This window comes from Phyllostomus discolor, chromosome 6, assembly GCF_004126475.2.
Source record: "Phyllostomus discolor isolate MPI-MPIP mPhyDis1 chromosome 6, mPhyDis1.pri.v3, whole genome shotgun sequence".
In the NCBI taxonomy this organism is placed as follows: domain Eukaryota; kingdom Metazoa; phylum Chordata; class Mammalia; order Chiroptera; family Phyllostomidae; genus Phyllostomus; species Phyllostomus discolor.
The window spans coordinates 13,751,609-13,772,239 of NC_040908.2; positions in this window are offsets into that span (position 1 = coordinate 13,751,609).

A 20,631-nucleotide genomic window follows, 5' to 3' on the forward strand; every position below is an offset into this window, starting at 1 on the left:
CAACTGTGTGGCTTGGTTTTCATTTATTTGTGGAGTTGAAAATGGAGGATTGCTTTGGGAACAATGTAGAATGAGTATTAGAAGGCAGAAAAAGAAAGGAAGTAACTTTCTCAACTTCAGGAAAACTGGGAAGGCAACTGCAAGAAGTACCTTTGGTGAGAAACTACATTAAAAAGTAGCCTTACGTCTAGGACAGTAAAGCAGAAGCATCCTGGCGTCAGAAGACATACACCACAGTCCTAGTCCCTTGCCGGCTCGCCACGCTGGAGTCGGCTACCCTTGGGCACTGAGGCAGACTCGCCAGACTGGAGGCCGAATCCTTTTTGCAGTGACTCGTAGCTGAAGAGCGAGGTATTTCCTACCTTCTTTGTGAACCATAACATGAGACATCTTTTTCATATAGAATATTGGGGAAGGAGATGTTTAATCCTGTATTAAGGCCCTGTTAGTCAATAAGTGAAGATTGGTTGACAAGATTCTCTCTGCTGGAAGGGCGGTGTGTAGAGGTTTTCTCATACTGTTCATGAGAATCACCCGGAGTATTCCTAATGCTTCCCCATTCACTCCCCGCGCGCTTCTGCTTTGTTGTGTCTGGGTGAGGCCTGGGATTCTGCTTCTGTGATTGGTACGGGAAAGTAGAAGGTGGTCTCTACTCTGAAATACATAAGCTAGTTTAGAAGCAAAAGCAATTAACAATCAGCTGTGCATATACAAGAGCCAGATAGTTGTGATCCAGATTTTAAGTGCTGTATTAACAGAAGAGCAAGTCCAGTTGAACTAGTTGAAAGAATAAAGAGCAAGAATAGTGGGGGTGGCTCTTGAGGGAGGAAGAACGTGAATGGGTTCTTAGATAATGTGGATTGGTTGGCTGAGGGTTATGGTTAGAAAGGCCCATGGGCAGATCAGAAACATACTTACGTGAGAAACTAAGTCCAACTGGACAGTGTGATAGGCAGTTGGGAGACCTGATACGCCGCCTCGGCAGCAGCATGAGGAAAACAAGTCTAGGGAGGTTGGAAGAGAAACGGGTTCTAGGGAATGTGCGAAGGGGAAAGTCCTGCCTAGTAGAAGCTTGCTGGGTGCTATGGCACTCAGGTTCTTTGGGTCATGTCATCAGCAACCTGGTGAAGTAGTACCCGGTGTACAAAGTCAGATTAAGTTATTACAAAGTCAGATTAAGGTTTCACAGCCAGTTGGTGCTGGAGCTGGGTTCTGAAGCCACGCCTGACACCAGTGGGCCTTCACTCATGGCAGTTTCTCAGGATGCGGTCCTGTGGTTTGGTCCTCATGATTGTAAGTGTGGTGATAAACGTGCAGGAGCCGGCAGCAGGACAGAGTGGTAGAATGTAATCTTACCTATTTAATGGAACCATTTAGCCTAACTTTGGTACCTTCTAACAGAGTAATGCCCTTGAAAAGTATTTAGCTCAGTTTACTGCTCTTGCTTTATTTAAACCCCACTACCTACCTCTCACCACCTGTTTAATTCTGTGTGTCCCTCCGTCACACCATCTTTTGGCTGAAAGTAACAAAGGCAGTTGCTTTTCACAATTGTCTTCATTGGCTTCCTGAGGATAAACTTGGAGAGGGTCTTTTTGAATGAGTAACAGTGGTGAAATAACTCAAAATATAGGGGAGGGGGAAGAAGGCAGCTGCATATAGTTTATGCTGGCTTCCCAGATGGCTTTGCAATCGTTTAAATAAAGACTGGTGGTGCAGTATGCGATGCCTCAATGTAAGATCAAGGGTCACGGAGGGCAGACGAGGGCTCTGAGCTTTTCTGGGACATGTGAGTTCAGGTGTGAGATTTCCAGCATTGAGAGAGGAGAGGTGATATATTCCTATTGCATCCAGTTAAAGAGCATTCACGGGTGACAAGGACAGAAAACCTATAGCATAAAATTCATAACTTTATACCATTAAGGGTCATTCACAAAGTGAAAATGCCTCCAATGCAAATTCATAAAAATGTAAAAAATTGCTCATATGCCTCTATCACTTTTTAAAAATTTCAGTAAAAATGCAAGAGTAAATCGTGAATTGATGGTGATGTTTCTACAGGGAGCTTTAAAAAGTCTAGGTTTGTAGTTTTATGGTGATTTTACTTGATATAGACAGTTTATTGCTTCTGAAAGAAAGGGTAATTCACATTCTTACTAGATTGTGAAATGGCCTCAATTGGTCTTTTGACTGGAGCTAGAGAGGAATCAATCCAAGATTAACTCCCCAGAGGGGCGCTCCAAGTGCAGGGTTTCAGCACTAAATGGGAAGGGGCCATTTGCTTTAGATACCAGAAGTGCAGGAAGCAGAGCTGATATTACTAGAACAATGACAGGACTCAAAGGAGAGGTCATCACTTTATTACAGAGTTGAGAAACATCGACTCACCCATTTATACCTCCATTGGTTGAGTCTTGTATGTGCCCTGATGGGGGATCGAACCCATGACTTCGGGGTATCCAGATGATGCTCTAACCAACTGACCTACCTGGGCAGGGCAACTGTGCCTCTTATGAAGGGCCTGAAGGATCCCATTAAGGCCTCCTGAGTTTCACATTGTCAGACAATTCAGGTCTGGGAGATTCTGAAGGCAGATACTGGAGTGCAATTACCTGGACGAAGAGACAGCGGCACCTCCTCCAGGCGAGCTGGCTGCGGTGAGGGAGGCAGATTTGAAGTCATCTGTGGGGTAGGAGGCCGCTGCTCCGGGCCTTTGTTTACGATGTGCACGTTCCGCAGCTGTGAGAACATTGGGCCGTGAGCTGGTCACTCCTCCCCCTTAGCACGGGCTAGCTCTGTTTGCCTAGAATAGGTATGGCTTTTCAAGTTTAAATTCTGGGTCAGTCGTGTGGGAGGCTACATGAATAGTTTTGTGCTTGTCTTACTTTCTAATCACTCAGCTATGGGGCTCTTCCCCTCACGGTCATCTAGTCCTGTTCAGTTTTCTTACGTTACCTTCTGTCTTCCCTTTGGCATTCCCGCTGTCGGGTTTTGGTACCTGCACCTCTCTTCCGGGCCACTGCGTTAATCCCCTCACGGATCAGCCAGTCCATCTTGCACAGGTGAGAATGTTCCTCTTCTGAACGCCCCGTCTCCTGCTCCAGAACCGACAGCCAGGATCTGTCAGGGATCCAACCAACAGTTGGGGACCTTCTCCAGCCCCCAGCCCATTGTGACAGCCTTACCTTTCAACCGAAGTGCTACGCAACCCACTCAGCTACTCGCAGGCCTCAAAACGGGTCCGGCAACAGAGTCGCTTTTCCCACCCCTTTGCTTTATCAGCACTCCTCTGCCACAGTGTTGGCCCTTTAGCTGCAAGTGGTAAAAACCTAACTTTGGCTCATTTAAACAGTGGAGAACGTTTATTAAAAGGATACTTAAGTTGGATTTTTATAAGAAGGTGGTAGTGGCATGATTTTTCATTTTGCACAAATTCATAAAAACAGTGACTAGGATAGCAAAACTAGTTGACAGGTAGTCCCACAAACCCCCAAGCACAAGCGGGTAGGGACGAACGTCTGACCCACAGGAGCTGCGTAACATCAGCCTCTGTGCACAAGAACACAGGGAAGTAAAGGGGCGTGCGATGTGTGGAACGCCAAAATAACCAGCAGGAACTTGAATCCTGTGCAAGCCAACTTGAGAGCAGTGGCTAAACCTTCCATAGCAAGCAAACGTGGGATCCACTTTACGCTCTGTGAAGACTTGGATAGTCTGGGCCCTTTTCCCATGGAAAGAAGTCAGCTTCTTTTATGCATTTGGAGGGAAGTAAGGGAGGTGACGTGCAGGTGAGAAAAAGTATTACAAGGTAGTGAAGACTGTTCTCTTGAGGGATATGAAAAGAGACATTTCAGAGTTGAACACCAAAACAGTGGACAGGGCTTGCTCGAGGCAAAGATAGACGTTTTTGCTAGATAAATTGTATACCTGGGGCATGACTACCCACCATGACCCGCTTGCTTAGAGACCTGCTCAGTCTGTGATCAGATCACCTTCTGAGGTTCCTTTCCATAGACCCCTTTTTTGTCCACACTTTCCTAAGCAGACCGTACTGCTGGTAACCAAACAGTGATGGGGGACAGAATAAACTATCATGGCATGTCAGTTATTTTGAGCTGAAGTTATTCGAGTTTTCGAAATTCCTCATCTCCCTGGGGGAAAGCATGCCTCCTCAAACAATCCATTTGTCATAAAACACCCCCAAGGGAGCGACTCCTATCTCTTGGAGAGATTTGTACCACACCCCAAAGCACTGCCTTCCATGCTTTTGTACTTTTGGTACTAAGTACCGAAAAGTATTTATCTCCTATGTATTCTAAGGGTCCAGTTATCTTTCCCAAAAGTCATTCATTTTAAATGCCCTTTCTGCCCTGGCCCCTTTTAAGGATGGCTGCTACCATCACAAAGACCCAATGAAATGAAGACATCCAGACGTGTTGTGCCCTAAGGTGCACAGTAAGTACTTCCTATGATGAGACCGTGCCCAAAAGTGTCACAGCCCACATCACTCCTCTGTTCCAGACCCTGCTACCAATTTATAGGAAATCTGAGGACAGAGGAACATACCAGACTACATCAAGTAAAAAAAAAACAACATACTGATAAATTTTGCGGAATAATTGATTCACTGTTTTCAACATTGAAATTTTAGTGGGGAGAGAAAGAGAATGCAAATAAAAGACAAAAAAAAACAGGCAAAACTAAACCTTTATGTGTTCAGAAAAATGCAGAGGTAATATACTGTAAAGAAAATTAAGAAAATGATGACCTTCAAAGTCAGGAGAGGGCTATTTTTAGCAGGGAGGGAGGAGTTATAAATAGAGTTATAAAGGGACTGTCAGGGACACTAAATCCTGTCTTCTGACATGGATGTTGTTTACAGAGGAGTTTGTCTTAATTCACTAATCTATACATTTGTTTTGTGTGGGTTTTAAATCTTGTATTATACTTAAGCATAAAAGGCTCTGTGTGTGTTTAAAATTATATCGGGTAGCTCACAATCTCCGGGACCACAGAAACGGTTTCAGAGTCTGCGCAGCCAAGACCAAAGCTCAAGATCAGGCTCAGCAAAATGGGTCGGCCGAGGCCCTGCAGTCCCTGCGGCTGAGCCTTACGCTCCAAGAACTGTCCCTGTTACCTCTGGAAATATAGCTGCCACCAATGCAAAATCCTTGCTAATAAGGTGGATGCTGGGTCGCCTCCGCTGTTTTGTTTCAGTAGTTGCTGCTGCGAAGTCGGGTGGTTTGGTTGGGTGAAGCCCAGAATAGGTGCCCACGTTCCATATGGCAGGGGAGTGGGGGAAGGAGGATCTTGTCTTCAGATTCAGTAGTGAGGGGTGAGCTCTGATGCTGCAATGGAGTCAGGTGCTGGTTGGACAAAAAGAATGACTAATGTCTGCTCTGCTCGTGATGCTCAAATTTAATTGCATATAGGAATCACCTGAGGTGACTTCCAGTCAAGATGGCGGTGTAGGGAGCTGCGCTACTTGAATCCTCCCACAGCCATATCAGAATTACAGCTAAATTACACAACAGCCATCATTCAGAACTGCCTGAAATCTGGATGAATGGAAGTCCTACAACTAGGGATTTAAAGAAGCCACGTGGAGACTGGTAGCAGGGGCAGAGAGCAGAAGGGGCTGGTCCCCCACCCATGTATGGCAGATAAAAATCAGGAGGGATATCTTAGCTTGGAGGTGCCCCCTGAGGAGTGAGGGGTCCTAGACCCACACCAGGCCCCCAAGTCTGGGGTTCCAGTGCCAGGAAAAGTGTTCGTAACTTCTGGCTGCAAAAACTGATGGGGATAGAGGCTGAGTGAGATGGCTTCTCGAGCCCCAGGTATTTCCCCTTAAAGGGCCTGTGCTCAGACTTCTCAGACTCACTCCTGGTGAGCTCCACCACTGGGGCAGCAGCTTGAAAGGCACCAGAGACATGTAGGGAGGAGCTGAAGTGTCTGGCACCGGGGCGAGAGCTGGGGAACTTTCTCCCAAACAGAAGTGTTGGCAGGGGCCATTATTGCTTTGATGAGTCCTCCCCCAAGAGAGGGCAGGTGGGTGCTATATCTGAGTCTCCATCAAACTGGCTATCACTGTTTGCTCTGTTCTGGTGATTCCCTGAGACCCCGCCCCACCAAACTTTTGAGACCACCCAAGCTGTTTTCAGTGCCTTTCCATATGAATGGCTTATCTGGGCTCATGCTTCAGACTTTCCTAAAATCCCTGAAACAGGTGGCATCTGGCCTCAGCATGCCCCATACCTCTCGCTAACAGGCCCCAGGCCTGAGCCAGCAGCAGCTGGCCATGGTTTGCAGCTTGGGCCACGCAAAGATAGCAGGCAGCTGCAAATCACTTTGTAACTCAAACCGGGAGGCCCTGGGCAGAACACAAGCGGCAGCCGACCTTGCCCTGCACCTCCAGGGAGGCCCCAGAGCCAGCGCACCCAGTGGACAGCTTCAGACCACATTGAAACACCACAAAAACACCTCCACAGTGACACACTCAAGGGGCAGACTCGGCAGGCACCAGAGCCCTGCTGAAGTAAGCCCTGCTCTGGGGGGCGGGCCCCTGCACAGCTGGTCCTCCACAGTGTTGGTGGTGAGGTCAGTTCTTGCAGTGGATCAGCCTGGGGGTAAACTCCTCCCATTGACATGCCAACAGCAATGAAGGCAGTACTACAACAGGAGAGGGTACATAGCCCAGTGGGGGTGGGGACGCAATTGGAGTGACCAGCTTGGGTGATCAGGGAAGGTGTGTCACTGGACCCTACAGGACACCTACTACATTGGGCCATTCTACCAAGCCTGGGAGATGTAGCAGCTGTATCTAATACACAGGAACAAACAGAGAGGCTACCAAAATGAGGAGACAAAAAAGAAACATGGACCAAATAAAAGAACAGAAAAAAACCTCCAGAAAAAGAACTAAACAAAATAGAGACAAGCAATCTACTAGATGCAGAGTTCAAAACGCTGGTTATAAGGATGCTCAATGAACTTAGGGGAAGGTAAATGAACTTAGAATTTCAACAGCATCAAAAAGGACAACCGGAAAAAAAAACCCAGATAGGAAGGACACAATAACTGAAAGAATAATTTACAGGGTAGAGTAGATGAAGCTGAGAATTGAATCAGTAATTTGGAATATAAGGAAGCAAAAAAAAAAGCACCAAGCAGAGTAGCAAAAAGAAAAAAAAATTTAAATGAAGATAGTATAAGTTGCCTCTGGGACAACCTCAAGAGTACTAGCATTTGCATCATAGGAGTGCCAGAAGACGAGAAAGAGAAATTAATGGAAAACCTGTTTTAAAAAATAATTACAGAAAACTTTCTGAACCTGGTGAAGGAACTAGACATACAAGTGCAGGAAGCACAGACAATCCCAAACCAGATGAACCCAAAGAGGTGACACCGAGACACATCATAATGAAAGTGCAAAAAGTTGAAGACAAAGAGAATGTTAAAAGCAGCAAGGGGTCCTGGCTGGGTAGCTCGTCTGGTTGGAGCATCGTGCTGATGCGCCAGGGCTGCAGGTCCCATCCAGTCAGTGCACATGCAAGAGTCAACCACTGAATGCACATGTGGGTGAAGTGACAATGTTTCTCTGTGTGTGTGTGTGTCTCTCTCTCACATATTTACACAATCAATGCACTTAAAAATGATTTTTTAAAAAACCAGCAAGAGTAAAGCAGTTGGTTACCCACAGGGGAGTTCCCATAAGATTGTTGGCTGTTTCTCTACAGAAACTTTGCAGGCCAGAAGGGATTGACAAGAAGTATTCAAAGTGATGAAAAGCAAGGACCTACAACCTAGATCACTCTGTCCAGCAAAGCTATCATTTAGAATCAAAGGCAGATGAAGTACTTCCCATATAAAGTAAAGCTAAAGGAGTTCTTCATCACCAAACCAGTATTATATGAAATGTTAGAGGGTCTTCTTTAAGAAGAAGAAAGAAAAAGATACAAAATGTGAAAAAAAAATGGCAACAAATACATATCTGTTAATAAATGAATCTAAAAAAAATAAGTGAAGCAGAACAGCAACAGACTCATAAATACAAGAGAACATTTTGACAGTTGCCAGATGAGAGGAGGGTGGGAGGATGGGCGAAAAAGGTGACGGGATTAAGACGTACAAATTGGTTGTTACAGAATAGTCATGGGGATCTAAAGTACAGCATAGGGAATATAGTCAATGATATTCTAATAACTGGTGTTAGACAAGTACTAGACATATTGGGATGATCACTTAGTAAGTTGTATAACGTCTAGTCACTGGTGTGTACACCTGAAACTAATATAACATTGTATGTTAACTGTAATTGAAAAATTTAAAAATATTTTTTAAAAAATCACTTGGGAAGTGCTTTTAAAAATATCAGTGCCAAGGCTGTACCCCAGCGCAACTAACACAGGATCTCTAGGGTGAGATTGGCATGTCAGTAGCTTTTTGCTTTTTGTTTGTTTTTCACTTCCTGTGTGATACGTGTTTGTGGCCAAGTTCATGAGCCAATGCCTACACCCTCCCACTCAAAGTGCAGTCCTCAGACCAGCCACACCGGAGGCAACTGGGTGCTTGTTAGAAACACAGAATCTCGGCACACACGCACACAGCCCTAGTGAATTAGACTCCACAGTTAAACTTGAGAAGGGCCGTTACATACTGTTCTTCCAAGGGCTTCCCGAGACCCACCAGCAAGAATACTCCCCACTCCTGAGCAGGGAAGTGACCTCTCCCTTCTCCATACCGGTAAGAGCACATTTGCCCTGCATTTGTGTTGGGCATTCATTGCATACTTCTTTCCTTGTGGCTGTCTTCTGTTGACCCATCTACTCACCAGATTGTACACTCTGGTGGGCGGGGCCTCTCTCTCATCCGCTCTGTGTCTGCACAGCACCCAGGGCGTGGGTGCCCCTGCCGCGGGAGCTCGGGGACTCAGGGTAAATGAGCCAGAGACTCTTTTTTTCCTGCTTCCTTCTGTCGAGCACAGTCAGCAGGGGTGGTGCTGGCCTCCTTGTTCCCACCCACCCTCACTTGCATGCACTCACATTTGTATTCCAATTTAAAAGCAACTTCGAATATAACTAAAAGAACCTTAACATTCAAGTCCAAGGCTATTCCTACCAACTATCTCCAGATACAGGATACATGGGTTGTGTCCTGTGGATCTCTGATCCTGGGAGGTGGACTAGGAAGTCCTTGGAGACTCAGTCTAGTGTAAATACTCTGTGGTTCCGGGGTTCCCCTCTGCTGGATTAACCAACACACAATACTCTGAACTCCCAGGTTGGCAGGGCTGGGTATGGAGAAACTGTAAATTAAACAGAGTCCTTGAGCCACCTTGTGACCATTCTTGGGAACTGCATGTCTTCAGTGTGTCACCTCACACTTCCTCTGAGCCCATCAGTCTGAGACCCATCATGAAGAATTTACGGGGACCAGCCTGCGAACCAAAAGGTCACCAGTTCAATTCCTGATCAGCTGATCGATGTTTCTCTCCCTCTCTTTCTCCCTCCCTTCCCCCTCTCTAAAAATAAATAAATAAAATCTAAGAAAATGGGAGATGGAAAACAGACAGAGCTAACTGCTGTGGGACAGAAGTTGCAGCCTAGCTGTGTCAAGGGGGGAAACATGATAAAAAGTGGGCAAATTCTCCCCAAGTCCCAAGAGCTCCAGGATTCAGAGACATCAGTTACCACGGGGAAGTCGGACATGTGGCAGGCGGTAGATTAAAAACGGGGGGTGGGTAGAGAGTCTGTATTAAGTAATGGGACCCCCCCCCCCTTTCCACCTTTTGCAGCTCGGAGTTGCCACCACCCCTCCTAGATGTTTATTATGTGCAGAATCGGAACGACACAGCCTCCAGGCTCAAGAACGCCAGACACGGGGGAAAGTGGAGACGAGGCACCGGACCAAAAGCAAGGGGTTCAGTCCACAGTGGCTTCTCAAGTGAGGCCCCCTCAGATTCGTTCCTTCTCCCTTGCCCAGGATTTTGGTACCCAGGTACCAAAGGTAGAAGAAGACTCAGGAAGGTGTTTTCTGGAAAACCTGGCTCAAGGCAAGAGACTCAACACGGGTGGTTGGAAGTTCACCAACTACGAGGCCAGCTCGCTGCAGATCATTCCGCGTTGAAGGTCTCCTGCCACCCAGGCAGAAGAACATGCCTGAAGTCTCCATTCTGCCCAAAGCACATGTACATAGGACATCACCCTAACATGTAGGAAAGTATAGAAAACATGAAGATTCCCACAGCTGACACCCAGATTTAGCAGATATTTTCATTCAGACATTCAGGGCTTTGTGTTAACAGAAAAGAGAGAATAAAACAACAAAAAAGGAAATAAAAAAATGCAGAAAACCAATGAAAGACCCCACACTCACTTTAATTAATGTTTTTGGATATGGCATGACATGAAATGCATAAGGCAAGCATAGGATGCTACAGGAACAACGAATGAGATGTAATTCACTAAAATAAAAACTGTCAGTGGAAATAAAAAGTTCAAGAGAAGACACAAGCCGAGGAAATGTCCCAGGAAGGAAAACACAAACCAACAGAACAGAGAGATGGAAATGAGGAGGAACTGTAGAGGGCCAGCCAATCCGAGGGCCAAATTCCCTGGATTATTGGAGGTCCAGAAAAAGAAAATAGAGGACCGCAGAAGGAGGGTGACTGTCTGAGGGAGAGTACAAGAAAACACCCCCAAACTGAGGACTAGTCTCCAGACTGAAAGGGCCCAGTGCACACACACGCGTGCGCACACACGTGCACACGCAGGCACACACAGAGGAAAGCCATCTTGGCATTTCAGAACATCCTGGGTAAACAATTAAAAAATTTAAAAAGCATCCACAGGGGAAAAAATAGATCACATACAAAGAATCACGAGCCTGAACGGCATAAATTTTCTTAAAGTAATCTGGAGACCTAGAAAACAATGGGGATTATCTTCAAAATTCCGAGTGAAAAGAACTTTCCATGTAGAATCCTAGTCTTACTGGAATCACCTGTCAAACATGAAATGCGGCAGATACGTGCTTCCCCCTCGCTCCCCTGCTCGGGGATCCACTAGAGGACATACTCCGGCAAAATGAAAAAGTCCACGGGGAAGGAGGGAGGCTGAGCCCCCGGAAACCAGCGCTGGAGGGCTGTGTGGCTGGCTGGCCGGCCGGCCGGCCGGGAAGCAGCCCACCTGGGGAGGACCTGGAGGGAGGTCGTGGTCTCCAGGGAAACACGTGCAGGAGGTTGTGCTGACGCAGGTTACGCAGCTGGGGGACCACGTGCACACAATGAGGAAAGCTTCCCATCAGTCAGGGAGAAGGCTCTCCGAGGGCAGGGCGGGTCCGGCCTTGCTGGCCCGGGGCCCCCAGCCGACCTGCTCCTGGCACACAGTAGGTGCTCAGTAAGTAACGTTAAATGAGCGAGTGAATGAACGACGGTGGGTCAAGCTTCACGTCCGTCCATGCTTTAAGTCCAGCAGCAAACCTGACCAGCTTCCTTTCCCCCACTGCAGACACCTAGAAATACAAGAAAAACATGCATTTAAATGCATAGTCAAGTTCTAAGAAACCAAGAACCACCAAAGGGACAAACAGGCCACTTAGACATCGTGTTTCAGGCTCTAGTTTACAGACGCCCGGAGATGCTGCCACAAGACACGCTCGTGACCCCGCAGCTGACAGTACCTGAGCTGGGCATCCAGGTGGCTCTCCTTCAGCCAGGCTGTTCCCCCTTTGCCTCAGGGCCTCTGCACTCACCCGAGAGCTGGCGCAGCGAGGCACAGACACTGCGAGAGAGTAAAACCTTCTCTCCCGGGCTCTGGCCAGTCCTCGCACTCGATGAGAAGCAGAAAGCGGGGTAAAAACCCTTCGACTTCTTTTTAAACTGGCTGCAGTAATGGCAGAGGACGCTGTTATAACCTCCCGGCAAATGTTTCGTGTTGACAAAAACGAGTGGATAATTCGGAAAGAAAATGTTTTCTAGAGAAGGGGCTGCAAACCCCACTTAGAACAGGGAGGATCTCTCTCCGTCGCTCCCCCGCTCCACCTCTTGTAGTTGACACACAAGAGTACGGAGCACAGGGGGCAAACACAAGGCCTGCGGGCCCAGTCCGGCCCTCCACCTTGTTTTATCCATCTGTAAATATGAATATGTTACATATGCACATCTTTCCACCTGCAGCCTCATTTCTGTGTAGGTCTCTCCAGCCGAGCAGGGGAGTGCGTTAAGAGCTCCAATGTGTTTTCCAAACTCACACTTTGAAGTCTAAAGGCCCTTTACGTCACAGCGTGCCTGTATCTGGATTGAGAGTTTTAGGGAAATCATGTGAAGTGAGTTCATTTGGGTGGGTCCTAGTCCAATAAAAGTGGAGCCTTTACCAAATGCTCAGGTCGCAGAGAAGCAGAGAGGAAACACCTGGGGACAAGAAGTTTAAACACGCTCACCTGCGAGACAAGGACAGGGTCCTCAGGTGAAAACAATCCAGCTCACAACCTGATCTCAAACTGTGAGCTTCCAGAACTGTATAAGTGAAAACGTATGTTGTTCACACCCACAACACAGCACTCCATTTTGACAGCACAAGCAAACTAGTATTCCTTATCGGGGACAATAGAGATGTTTTTGGCAGAACTGCTGACATGGCAAATCAGTGGGCTCAAGTCACGGTCTAGTGCACAGGTGGCAAACACAAGGCCCGCGGGTGGAATCCGGCCCTTCATCTTGTTTTATCCGGCTCAGCACCTCGTTTCTACCCGGGGGCAGCGCCAAGCTCTCGCTTAACTGTTACGGAGTAGTTACGATTATACAGTCCTAAAGTTATATTCAGCCCTTTGAAGGCAACCGCGAGACTGATGTGGCCCCCGGTCACAGGGGAAATCCCTTTTAAGAGCATAGTGCTTCACACAGGAGTAGGAAAAATGACCAACGTGAAACTTGCTGAGATATCGTGAATATCAAATATAAAAACACTCTCCCTTGGTTCCAGACCCCACAGCCCTCCGCCTCCAGCTCCCACCCCATTTCTCTGTTCCCTTTCACGGCAAAACTCCCTGAAAGAGCCATCTGGATACTCCCCTCCAATCCTTCTCCCGCTCTCCCTCTTCTGTCCGTTAGAATCGGGGCTTCATCCCTGCCACACCAGGGGGGCTCTCACCAGGGTCATAGCCTCGGTGCCCAACCTGAGACGCTGGCTCACTTAATCCCTCTCCTTCCTAAAACCCTCGTTCACCTGGCTCCCAGGCCACTGCTTTCTGCCCGCCTCACTGGTCCTCCTCAGTCCAGCTGGTGTCTGCATCTTCTCCACCTCTGAGTGTTGCAGTGTCTCAGGACTCAGCTATGGGGCCACTTCATCTGCACCCATGCCCCAGGGAACTTCCTCCAAGTTCATGTCTTTAGACGCCATGTGTGTCCCGATGACTCCCCAACCGGTTTACTGTCCTAAAACAAAGTCCCCACCAAAGGCTTCCCACAGCCTCCCCATCTCAGAAAGGGCAGTGCCATCCTTCCCAGTGCTCTGACCACCCTCAGATCTCGCCCACGCCTCACGTCCAGCTCATCAGCACATCCCATGGGGTTGTACGTTCCACGGTGCCCACAGCCCGCCACGTCTCACTGCCAGCCACGGCTCTACCTGGCCCATCTGCCATCCAAGTGAGTGACAACCCAAGAGCCCAAACAGGTCTGCTTCCTCCCTCGCCCACGGGCTCTTCTCCACATGGCAGACAGCATGACCCTGAAAACATGTAGGTCACCACGAGGTTCCTCTGGAAATAGCTGAAAGGCTCCCTGTCTCACTCGGAATAACATCCGAAGTCCTCAACGTGTCCCCTGTTCCCGTTCTGACCTCTGACAGGCCCTGCCCTGCCTCAGATCTTGGAGGGCGCGAACGCTCTGCCCCATGAATATTGCCCCAGCTCGGTCTGTTTCTCAGACTGGAAATGCAGACATTTCTAATGTTAACGAAGTCCAACTTACCAATCTCTTTCATGGGTTGTCCTTTTGGGGTCGTTTCTAAAAAGTCATCGGCCAACCCAGTTCACTTAGATTTTCTCTTATGTTGTCTTCTACAAGTTCTATAATTGTGTGTTTTATGTTTAGATCTAGGGTCCATTTAGGATGAATGTTGTGAAGGGTGTAAGGTCTGCGTCTAGATTATTTTTTATGTGAATGTCCTATTACTATTCCAGCACAATTTGTTGAAAGGTTATTTTTCTTTCAGCATTAAATCACCTTTGCTCCTTTGTCAAAGATCAGCTGATTACCTGAAAGTAATAAAATTATATTGAGTTTAAACTGTAATTGAAAAATAAAATTTAAAAAAGATCAGCTGTTATATTTGTGTGTGTTTTTCTGGGTTCTCTATTTTCTTCCACTGATCTTTCGTTCCATTGCTCTTGGGTTATGGGACAATCCCTCTCAGCAAACAAATCTGTTAGATCCTCAGTTCATTCTCAATGATTTACACAGATGATGTTGAGCAATTTTTATAGTTTTGCTTCATCATGTGCTGTCCCTTGGGTCCTGATGACACCAAGTCCATCTGAAATGTTTATTTAGGCAAATGCCGTTCTGAATGGTATGAAAGAAAACTAGCACAAACATCTCTCTTATGGGAAACAGTTTGAATGAAGTCATTTTTGAAGGATTCTGAAAGTTGTCAGCTTGTGAAAATAAACAGCACCATTTAAGTGCAAGAGATGAAAAGGATAATGAAGCTTCAGTTTAAAACATGTCTTAGTGGTTGCGAAGCTTAATTAGAATTTACAGAATTAAAAATATGAAATAGTTAAAAGAATAAAACATGTTGACCATTTATTACTTTTCTTCTTTCTTAAAAAAAAAAACAAAAAAAAAAACAATTGCCCTGGCTGGCATAGCTCAGTGGATTGAGTGCGGGCTGCGAACCAAAGTGTCGAGGTTCGATTCCCAGTCAGGGCACATGCCTGGGTTGCAGGCCCAGCAACTGCACATTGATGTTTCTCTCTCTCTCTTTCTCCCTCCCTTCCCTCTCTAAAAGTGAATAAATAAAAAATCTTAAAAAAAAACAACCCCCAAAAACACAACAATGATCAGTGGACTGAGCGCCGGACTGCAAACCAAAGAGTCACCAGTTCGAGTCCCAGTCCAGGGTACATGCCTGGGTTGCAGGGCAGGGCCCCAATAGAGGGCGCTTGAGGGGCAACCACACATAAATGTTTCTCTCCCTCTCTTTCTCCCTCCCTTCCCCTCTCTCTAAAAATAAAGAAATAAAATCTTTAAAAAAATAAATAAAAATAGATAAGACTTGTTATCAATAAAATCATTCCAAGAGAGTAAAAAAAAAAAGGAAGAAACTAAGATGTGACTTTTTTAAAAAAAAGACTTTATTCATTTTTAGAGAGAGGAAAGGAGGGAGAAGGAGAGGGAGAGAAACATCAGTGTGTGATCGTCTCTGGCACACCCCCTACTGGGGGCCTGGCCTGCAACCCAGGTGTGTGCCCTGGCTGGGAATCAAACTGGAGACCTTTTGGTTCTCAGGCCAGTGCTCAAGTCACTGAGCCACATCAGCCAGGGCTTATTACTTTTTTCTTAAGTTTGAAATACTGCCGAGAGTCAAATGTTTTATTTGTTTTAGATAAACATGCATTATTCACTTGAAAATAAAGCATATCCATTAAAAAATACCCAACTTGTAAGAGGCATGGTTTGATTTTCTGTGTTCAGCACTTTTGACCATAATTCTAGCTTCCTGAAATAAATATTTCATGAGTTACTTATTTTTAGAAAGGCGCATTTCAGGAATAATCTGTAGGTGAGGATTGGATTTCAAGTCCTCTTTATCCCCGTAACATTCTCTCTTTTTTAAAAAAGATTTTTATTTATTTATTTATTTATTTATTTTTAGAGAGGGAAGGGAGGGAGATAGAGAGAAAGAGAGAAACATCGATGTGCGGTTGCTGGGGGTCATGGGCTGCAACCCAGGCATGTACCCTTGCTGGGAATCAAACCTGCGACACTTTGGTTCACAGCCCGCGCTCAATCCACTGAGCTATGCCAGCCAGGAACATTCTCTTTTTTATCATAAAATATAAACATGCAAAAAAAAACCCCCTAAATAGGGTCCTTTCTGTATTTCCTTGCATAATAAACTGCATTAGGTAAATTACAGGAGTCAATCAAATTATAGTTATTTCCTACTTTGCACCATTTTAAGACATTTTATAATTCTCACCACAGAAATAAGAAAGAAAACCTCCGATGAACTGTTTTTCATTGTAGGGAACTGAGGAAAAAGAAACCCCACACACGTGACTGACTGTGATGAGGGCTGAACATCAACAAATTGAACTGGTTTGAAAAAATTCCTCATCTGAGGACATGCTTATCGATTTTAGAGAGTGGGGGAAGGGAAGGGGAGAGAGAAGGAGAGAAACACTGATTGGTTGTCTCTCCCACACGCCCGAACCGGGGACTGAACCAGAAACCTAGGCAGGTGCCCTGCCCTGCAATCAACCGGCAACCTTTCGCTTTGCAGGACTAGGAGTCATGTTAGGGCTGTGTATCTCTTTAAGGACATTGTCTTGTGGGGTTAAGAAACTACATGTAGAGGTACTACACACAGCACTAAACACAATACACCGGAGAGGGAAGAAATGGATCTGTGTTACACATTTTCTACATTTAATCCGAAGCAGTACAACATTAACTCTATATAGACCGTGAACATTTAAGAATGGATAATGTAATTCCTATAGTAGCTCCCCCCAAAGGGGGAAATAAGTATTTCACTGAAAAGCCAATAGAAAAATAAAACAGATTTTTTTAAAAAAAGAAGATCCAAGGAAGACACAGGTGGCCCACAGATATATGAAAAGATGCCCAACATCACTAGTTATAAGGAAAAGGCCAGTCGAAACCACAACGATGCCACCTCACACGTGTTAGAATGGCCGTTATCAGTAAGACAAGAGATAGCACATGGCGGGGAGGGAGGATGCGGAGAAAAGGGGGCCCTCACACGCTGCTGGTGGGAATGCAGACGGGTGCAGCCACTGTGGAAAACAGTGCAGAGGTTCCTCAGAACATTAAGATTACTCTGGCTGGTATGGCTCAGTTGGTAGGAGCATCATCCTGTAACCAAAAAGTAGCGAATTCAATTCTCGGTCAGGGCACATACCTGGGTTGCAGGTTCAATCCCTGGTCTGGATGTATGTGATCCCTGGTCCAGGAGTGTACAGGAGGCAGCCAATCAATGTCTCTCACATTGATGTTTCTCTCTCTCCTTTCCTCTCTCTCTAAAAAAGCAACGAAAAAATGTCCTCAAGTGAGGATTTAAAAAAGGTTAAAAAAAATTAAGGAATAGGTTCTTCCCGAAAGTAGCCAAAGGTGACCTCTGAAAATGGTTTGCTTTTCCTTGACCCAGAAAACCGTACAAAAATCATGCAGATCAAGAGGTTCAAATCTTCGTGCTCACTTTAAGAATGGTCATGAAACTGTTCAGGCCATCAGGCATATACACATCTGAAAAATCACCGAGTATCTGAAAGACGTCACTTCACAGGAGCAATGTGTGCTGTTCTGCTGTTACAGCGATGGGGCTGGCAGGTGCACTCAGAGCAAATGGGGGGGCTGGACAGAGGGTCGGTGGCCCAAGAAGAATGCTGAATTTCTGCCACACGTGCTTAAAAATGCAGAGAGTAATGCTGAACTTAACGCTTTGGCTGTAGCCTCTGTGGTCATCAAGCACATCCAGGCGAACAAAGTTCAAAGTGCCTGAGATGCAGAACAGAACTTAGAACAGAACTTACAGAGCTTATGGGCAGACCAGCCCACGCATGGGCCCTCCCTGCCACATGGAGATGATCCTTCCTGAGGAGGAGCAGATTGTCCCTAAACCAGGAGAGGAGGCTGCACAGACGAATATGGTATCCCAGAAGGGCCCGGCTGGTGTGGCTCAGTGGACTGAGTGCAGGCTGAGAACCAAAGGGTCACCAGTTCAATTCCCAATCAGGGCCCCTGAACTGAATGGTTGCAGGTTTGATTCCCAGTCAGGGCATAGGCCTGGGTTGCGGGCCAGGTTCCCAGTTGGGGGTGAGAGATCCAACTGATCGCTGGATCTCTCACACATCTGTGTTTCTCTCCCTCTCTTCCCCTCTCTTAAAATAAATAAATAAATAAATTCCCTTGGGGCTCAGGCCAGAAGAAACTGAAGAAACAAAAACGTATGGCCTGGAAATAAATTCAGCATAATATAAATATTGATAAAAGTAAAAAAAAAATTAAGAATCGAGTTAACGTATGACCCAGAAACCCCTCTTCTGAGTATCTACCTGAAAAATTTGAAAACATTTGTTCATAAAGATGTATGTATCCCTATGTTCATTGTAGCCTTATTCACAATGGCCAAGACATGGAAATGAACTGTCCTTCAACAGCGGATTGGACAAAGAAGATATGTCACATATATACAGTGGAACACTCCTCAGCCATAAAAGGATGAAATGCTGCTATTTGTGATAACTTGGAAGGACCTTGAGAGTATCGTGCTAAGTGAAATAAGACAGAAAAGGGACAAGAATCATATGGTTTCATTCATATTTGGGCTATAAAATAAGAAGCAACAAATGAACACACAAAACAAGCAACTAGCTCAGTGATATGGACAACGCATGCTGGTGGTCACCAGGAGGGGCGGGGAACCCGTGAAGAGGGCAGAGGGCGTCACATATGTGGTGACAAGGTGGACGGAGGAGACTAGTCTGGGTGGTGAGCACACAGCGGGGTATGCAGATGACATATTATAAAGTTGCACACCTGAAATTTATGTAATGTTATTAGCCAGCGTTACACCAAGACATTCAGTAAAGAAAAAATGCTAAAACTTGACACAAGGTACCAGACAGAAGAACCAGGGAACAACAGCAACAAAAGAGCGATGCACAGAAAACAATAAAATAGTAGGTACAGAAAGGAACTTTCTCAAACTGAAGGAGCTCATCCATAAAAACCCTACATGTACTTAACGGTGAAACACCGAAGACGTTCCTTCTAAGATCGGGAACAAGGCGGGGACGTCGCTGTCACCTCTCCCGGTCAACACAGGCCTGGGGGTCCGTGCCAGCGTGGCGGTTAGGCACAGAGTGAAAATCGTCCAGATTGGAGAGGATCGAGTAAAATTGTTCTTTATGGTCTCAAGGAATCTACAAAAACAGCCGTGAAAACTAACCCTTCACTCTCAGAAGGGTCCCAGTGTGGTCGCCCTGCTCAAGGGAGAGTCTTCAGGGAAAAGAAAGTGACTTTAAGTTAAATCCCTTTTCATTCACCGACTTCTTTCCACCTTCTCCTCCTCCCGCTTCAGACCCTCCATTCCCTTCTAGACGCTTTCATTTTCTCCTCTTGTACCCACGTCCCTAGGGTACCCACCTCCCCTCCCACCGACCCAGGCGAGCGTGGGCCTCTCGCCCAGCCGGGTTACCCCAGGTCACACCTCTGGGGCGGAAGGCGGAGAAAGGCCTGCGGGCATCTGCTCAGCCCCCGCGGCGGTGCCCCGGCCGAGCCCGGGTTTGGAGTTAGCGCTGGCCGCGAGGGACCTGCCTTCGGATCATGGCTCTGCTTCGTTCTTGCGGTGTGACCTTGGAGCAAAGCATTTCCACTCTTGGAGTCTCCGATTCCTTCCTTTGCAAAAGACGGAGATCGCACGATGATGGGAACTGTCTCTTTGGGCTGAGAAGTCGTGTTCATCTCACCTGGCGCCACCTGTCTTGGGGCTCGGGCCACAGGCGCGGTGGCCGGGGGAGGGATGTCAGTCATCTGGGAAAAGGGGACTTTGCGTGCATGTGTTGGGGAGTCTCTCCAGGCTACTGAGGCGGGGACTAGTCCTCCGAGCCCTTGCAGCGTCTGGACCGCCACGGAGCCGTCGCTGCGGGCTCGTCCCGCGACAGGCCTGCACCGGCCCGCATCGCCTGCAGAGGCGCCACAGGCACATCCAGGGGAAGGCGGTGCGGAGGCCAGGTGGCCAGGCCCGGGCCACCGCAGCCTCTGGGAAGGGCTTCTCGAGAGGAGCCCCGGAGCCCAAGACAAGAAGGGTTGCACGGAGGAGGTGAGTAGAGCAGAAAAGGAAGAGCAAATTAAGAGACGGGACCATCGGAGAGGGGACGCCACCCGGGTGACCCCTGCACCCCATTTTCCTCACTTACCAAGTGGGAGCCGGTGGCTCACAGGACTTGGGAAGACCGGTACCGGGGCGCTGGAAACTTGGGACTTGCTCTGCGGTGGGGGCCGAGGTGGCGGCGACGACCAGGGGAGGCAGTAGGACGTGTAGCCAAAACTAGATTCAAGTCCCCGCGGCCACTTGTCGCTGGAGCCTCAGTCTGCTGGTCAGTAAGTGGGTTTAACGCGGCGGCCTCGCCGGGCTGCGTGAAGCCGGACATGATAAATGTCCCAGGGGCAGCGACCGCTGCTGGGGTTGCAGCGGCTGAATTCAGGGCAGGAGCCGTGGGAAGCGGAGCAGGATCCGGGGCGGGGGCGCGGCGCCCCGGGAGGCCGCGGCTCAGCGAAAGAGGGTGGCGCCGCTCGCGGCCCGGCGGGGAGAGGCAGACCCCGACCCCGACCCACTCCGCTGGGCGGGGCAGGCCGACCCCCCCCACCCTGCCCCGCAG